This window comes from Bos javanicus, chromosome 18, assembly GCF_032452875.1.
Source record: "Bos javanicus breed banteng chromosome 18, ARS-OSU_banteng_1.0, whole genome shotgun sequence".
In the NCBI taxonomy this organism is placed as follows: domain Eukaryota; kingdom Metazoa; phylum Chordata; class Mammalia; order Artiodactyla; family Bovidae; genus Bos; species Bos javanicus.
This window is the reverse complement of record NC_083885.1, coordinates 26320673-26326032: the sequence shown is the minus strand read 5'-3', so window position 1 is coordinate 26326032 and position 5360 is coordinate 26320673. Positions and strand designations below refer to the sequence as shown.

At 43.0% G+C, this 5360-nt stretch overlaps 1 non-coding gene across 1 annotated transcript; it reads right to left on the bottom strand.

Annotated features, from left to right (window-relative positions):
• Positions 1-3197: 3197 nt before the first annotated feature.
• On the bottom strand, positions 3198-3270 carry TRNAW-CCA (transfer RNA tryptophan (anticodon CCA)). The gene has a single exon. It is a non-coding gene; the product is annotated as a tRNA-Trp (tRNA).
• Between the last annotated feature and the right edge of the window lie 2090 nt (positions 3271-5360).

Below are 5360 nucleotides of genomic sequence, written 5' to 3'. Positions count from 1 at the left end.
CGCAGCTTCTGCTGGTCCCACACTGCTGAACACACATCTTCACTCATTCCTTCTTTGGACAAATGTCCTAGAAACTGGGGAGCCAGCAGTGAATGAAAACGACAAGGAAATAGCTTCGTTGAGCTACGTTAGGTGTTGAAGACTAAAGACTAAAGTGAATACTCTCAGAAGTCACACTACACGCTCTTCGGTGTCAGGTGCTGGGAGGGTGCTCTGAGTACCTGTTTCTGATCTGTGGCTTGGTGTAGGGAGGGAAGTTTTGACAAAATGTTCCCAGCTTTTGAATGGATCTCTTACCCATAAATGGATTTAGAAAAAAATAAATTGGTTCATTGAGTTGTGTAGATTTTCCATGTTTCCATTATGTAGAATTTTAAAATCATGCTTTTTAATATTACCACCAATCCCACCAGAAAAGTGTTGGAAAACTGCCAAGTTCACAGTGGTCAATGCAATTTTTCCAAATGGTAATTTTCACTTGCAAGCTCAAATTTTATCATTGCCAATAAATATTTCAGTTATTTTCATTGAAATGACAGTTTCACTTCATTTATTTTCAAGAAAATGTCTGTCAAATACTCAAGTTTGAATGACCATAGTTTGTAAGTCATACTTTCGAGTAAAAACAATGTTCCATAATGAAGGGGGCTTGTTTGACTGGCAACTCAGTCACAAAGTGCTTTTCCTTGAGGTAACCATCATCCTTCAGTTTGCAAAAGAAGCGTTTTATGCTTACTTCCTGTTTCATTATGCAGAGTATTTAAAAAGCATGTACTCTAAAGTCATGGTTTAATATAATTACTGACTTGAATGACTTCTTCAAAGATGTTATTAAGTGAAAATGTTTTTCCCCCGTGAATGTATGATAGTGAGAAACCAGTCCAAGGTCATATCTAGGACTATAGAGACACATGACATGTACTTTGGAGATCTCACGTTTCCACAGAGACGACACACATGTCCACAAACAATTCTCATGCCTCAGTGGATAAGAGCCAGGACTTTGAATGACAGAGACCTGGGTTCAGAGCCTCAGTCTTAAGCTTTCTGAGTCTGTTTCCTCCCTGTAAGACAGCAATAATATTACTACCCTCAAGTTTATCGTGAGCATTAAATAAGCAAATAATATAGTAAACACATCTCACATATTATTAATAGCAGCTGTTTTAAGTGGGGAAGGTGGACTTTGAGTCTTAAGGACTATATCTATGAATGATGCAGAGTTTATCAGAGTCAGGGAGAGAGGCTGGGGGCAGGGGTAGGGAGATTTCCAGGAAGAGGGTAAAAAGTTGAAAGTCACTCAGTTGTGCATGACTCTTTGTGACCCCATGGACTGTAGCTCCACCAGGCTCCTCCGTCCATGGAATTCTCCAGGCAGGAATACTGGAGTGGGTTGCCATTTCTTTCTCCAGGGGATTTTCCCGACCCAGGGATTGAACCCAGGTCTCCCGCATTGCAGGCAGACTCGTTACCAACTGAGCCACCAGGGAACCAGGGAGACTTCCAGAAGAGGGTAGGTGGGATCGTGCCTGGGCACTGCTAACTGATGTGGTGAGATTTGGTGAGCTGGGTGCTCTAGAAGAAGGGAAGGGATGAGGCTCAGGGGTTGGCAGGAATCAGGTGTGTCTGTGGCCATGCTGGGGCTTCTTTTCTGTGGGAGAAGAGATCTAGGCAAAGCTGCCTGGAGGAAGGTGACTGGCAGCAGAGTGGAGGGTGGGTTGGAGGTGGGGAGAGCAGTGAGGGGGCAGGACCCACAGGAAGTAGTGGAAGGGCAGGGGCAGTGGTGAGAAGCAGACAAAGATGCTGGGGAAAAGCCTGTATTGGGGAGGACATCAAGAGCCACGCTGAGAACTTGAGGCACCATTATGACACTCTTCTTTTTTTCCCCCATCTCACGCAATGGTCAGTCGAGGTATTTTTTGCCCCAGATTTCTCTGTCTCGGTAAGCTGATGTGGATGAATCTAGGATGTCTATTCCTGCAGTGAGTCTGAGTATCTTAACTGCAAGACAGATGGGTCCCCAGTCTCTTCAAGTGTCCTGTTTTATAGTGAGGGACACCTGGAGTCCTTTCTTAATTAGCTGGCGGATTTAGAGCAGAGTGAAAAAGTTGGCTTAAAGCTCAACATTCAGAAAAAGAAGATCATGGCATCTGGTCCCATCACTTCATGGGAAATAGATGGAGAAACAGTGTCAGACTTTTTTTGGGGGGGCTCCAAAATCCCTGCAGATGGTGATTGCAGCCATGAAATTAAAAGACGCTTACTCCTTGGAAGGAAAGTTATGACCAACCTAGATAGCATATTCAAAAGCAGAGACATTACTTTGCCAACAAAGGTCCATCTAGTCAAGGCTATGGTTTTTCCAGTAGTCATGTATGGATGTGAGAGTTGGACTGTGAAGAAAGCTGAGTGCCGAAGAATTGATGCTTTTGAACTGTGGTGTTGGAGAAGACTCTTGAGAGTCCCTTGGACTGTAAGGAGATCCAACCATTCCATCCTAAAGGAGATCAGTCCTGGGTGTTCATTGGAAGGACTGAAGCTAAAGCTGAAACTCCAATACTTTGGCCACCTCATGCGAAGAGTTGACTCATTGGAAAAGACTCTGATGCTGGGAGGGATTGGGGGCAGGAGGAGAAGGGGATGACAAAGGATGAGATGGCTGGATGGCATCATCGACTGCACATGAGTTTGGGTGAACTCCGGGAGTTGGTGATGGACAGGGAGGCCTGGTGTGCAGTGATTCATGGGGTCACAAAGAGTCGGACACGACTGAGCGACTGAACTGAATTGAACTGAATTGAACATTTTATTCCAAGAAAAGATCTCATTCTAACTCTTGCTCAGCAACTGTTTCTTGACTGATAAATGTTAGAGATATGATGTATTTGTTGAAGTACTATAATCTTTGTTAATTATTTGTGAAAGTGAAAGTGTGAGTCACTCAGTTGTATCTGACTCTTTGCAATCCCATGGACAGTAGCCCACCAGGCTCCTCTGTCCATAGAATTCTCCAGGCAAGAATACTGGAGTGGGTAGCCATTCCCTTCTCCAGGGGATCTTCCTGACCAGATCTCCTGCATTGCAGGCAGATCCTTTACTGTCAGAGCCACCAGGGAAGCCCCAATAATTATTTATAACAAAATGCTTAAAAAAAAAAAAAATCTTTTGGCCCAGCCACACAGCATGTGGGATCTTAGTTCCTTGACCAGGGATTGAACCCAAGCCCCCTGCTTTGGAAGCATGGAGTCTTAACCACTGGACCATCAAGGAAGTCCCTATAACAGAATATTTTTAAAATTAACTCTGTTCCTTTGATCTCCATAGAAGTACCAGGGTTTCAGCCTGCGTCTGGTAAATGTTCTTTCCTATGAAACAGTAGTGGGTACTTAAGAGGAGGTACAGAGAGACATGAAGACCAAAGCAAAAGATCCCTACCTCTCCCGGCCCACTACCACCACCACCCCCACCACAGTCTTAATCGATTCCTCGGGGGTATGAATGTGGCCTGTCAGATGTTTTCAATGTCTTATCCTTTCATTATACTTGAAAAAAAAAAAAAGCCAGAGATGAACTCACAGTCCATATCCTGTTTTACAGCTTGCTTTTCTCCTTCAATAACAGATGACCTAGGCCTTCTGGAGGTCCTGGCATGGAGCAGCACCTCCTTGTACTGAAGAGTCCTGTCCACGCAGGCTTTGTTCTTAAAGGCACTAGTAGCCTCAAGCAAGGCCATCTTAACTAGGAAAGATCTCAAGGCCTCAGATGCAATCTGCAAGGGGATCCTTGGGAAATGGGCAGCTTTTGTCCCTTGAACAGTGGTGGCCTGTGGCTGGATGTCATGACCTTGGAAACTCCAAACCTTCAGGACAGCAAGAGGGTCCCAGATGGAACCGGGCAATCGTCAGCCCTACAGTAAGTAGAAGTAGGAGGCAAGATGCGTGGGGTTTGCTGCTAGATCAGATTCTTGCCATAGGGGATCCAGAGCCCCAGCAAAACATATATAGTTCACATTTTCCATTTCCTTCAGGGCATTGGTCATTGACATTGAGAAATACAGTGACAAGTTGATGCATTTTATATGTCCAAGAAAAGTTCCTTCCAGGAAAACTAATTTTTACATTGACTCGGCATAGTTAAGCAATGATGTTTCTTTAGTGTAACAGGGTTACATACAAAATCCTGTATGCTTTCATATGGAGACCTGTACAAAAAAATTTTCTGCAGAATTGTTAATATTTTAAAAATTGGAAATGCCCATCAGCATGAGAATGAATACATACACTGAAATATATTTATAGCTGGAATACTTGACAGACATGAAAATGAGTGGAGTAGATCTTAAAATAACCTGGAGTGAAATAGCAAGCGGCAGGTATGTGGTGTGAGACTGTTTAAAAAGCACACAGAAGCTGCATTGTCTTTATGGGTACCTGTGTGATTGGTAGCAGCTTGACAGTGATGACCTTGGAAAGGGAGTCATCCCAAGGTCAGTGAAGGAGGGGAAGAGACTACCCAGTTGGGCCACATCCCTGGTCCCTGTAATGTTAATGTCTTTCTTTTTTATTGTAGGAAAAAAAATGAAGTTTCCATCTTCACCATGTCTAAGGATACAGCTCAGTAGTGTTATGCATATTCCCAATGTTGTAACACAGTCCTCCAGAACTTTTTCCTTTTGCAAGACTGACACTCCCCATCCACTCTCTCCACAGCTCCCGGCAGTCACTACTCTAATTTCTTCTTAGAATAATGTGATTACTCTAGGTATCTCATATGACTAGAATCACACAGTAATTTTGTGTATGTGTGACTGGCTTATTTCACTCAACATAATGTACTCAAGTTTCATCCATGTGGTAGCACGTGACAGGATTTCTTTCTAAGTCTGAAGAGTATTCCATTGTGGATTCTGGACACATATCCTGGATATACACCATATTTTCTTTTTCCATTTGTCTGTTAATGGGCATTTGGGTTGCTTCTGCCTCTTGGATATTGTGAATCGTGCTTCTGTGAACCTGGGTATGCAAATATCTCTCTGAGGCCTTGCTTTCAATTCTTTTGGATATTTACTCAGAAAAGGGATCACTGGATCATAGTTCCTTTTTTTTTTTTTTCCTGAGGAACATCCGTACTGTTTTCCAAAGCAGCTGTACCATTTTACCTTCCCAAACAACAGTGCACAAGGGTTCCAATTTTTCCACATCTTTGCCAACATTTCGTTTCTGTTACTTTACTATTTTTTATGGTGACTATGATATGATACCTCATTGTGGTTTTGATTTCCCTTTCCCTAATTATTAGTAATATTGAGCATCTTTTCATGTGCTTATTGGCAATTTGTTTATCATCTCTGCACAAGT